Raw genomic sequence first — 445 nt, 5'->3', positions numbered from 1 at the left:
TCTGGCTAGGAAACTGCTAAGTAGAGGGGCGCAAGGATTTTTAGCCTTTCTGATTAACACCCCCTCGGATAAGTTAAAAGTGGAGGACGTGGCCATAGTAAAGGAATTTTCGGATGTATTTCCTGATGAGTTAGTAGCCCTACCTCCGGAAAGAGAGATAGAATTCAAGATAGACCTGCTACCTGGAACTTTACCCATCTCAAAAACACCATACCGAATGGCCCCTGCAGAGCTCAAGGAGCTAAAGTTGCAATTACAGGACCTTCTGGAGCGGGGATTCATTCAAGAGAGTGGGTTTCCTTGGGGAGCTCCTGTCCTGTTTGTCAAGAAAAAGGACGGAAGTTTGAGGATGTGTATTGATTACCGGGGCCTGAACAACGTCACGGTTAAGAATAAGTATCCACTGCCCCACATTGATGAATTGTTCGACCAGCTACAAGGAGCA

This window comes from Coffea eugenioides, chromosome 1 (assembly GCF_003713205.1).
Source record: "Coffea eugenioides isolate CCC68of chromosome 1, Ceug_1.0, whole genome shotgun sequence".
NCBI lineage: Eukaryota > Viridiplantae > Streptophyta > Magnoliopsida > Gentianales > Rubiaceae > Coffea > Coffea eugenioides.
The sequence above is the reverse complement of the archived record's forward strand: the minus strand, read 5'-3'. Positions refer to the sequence as shown.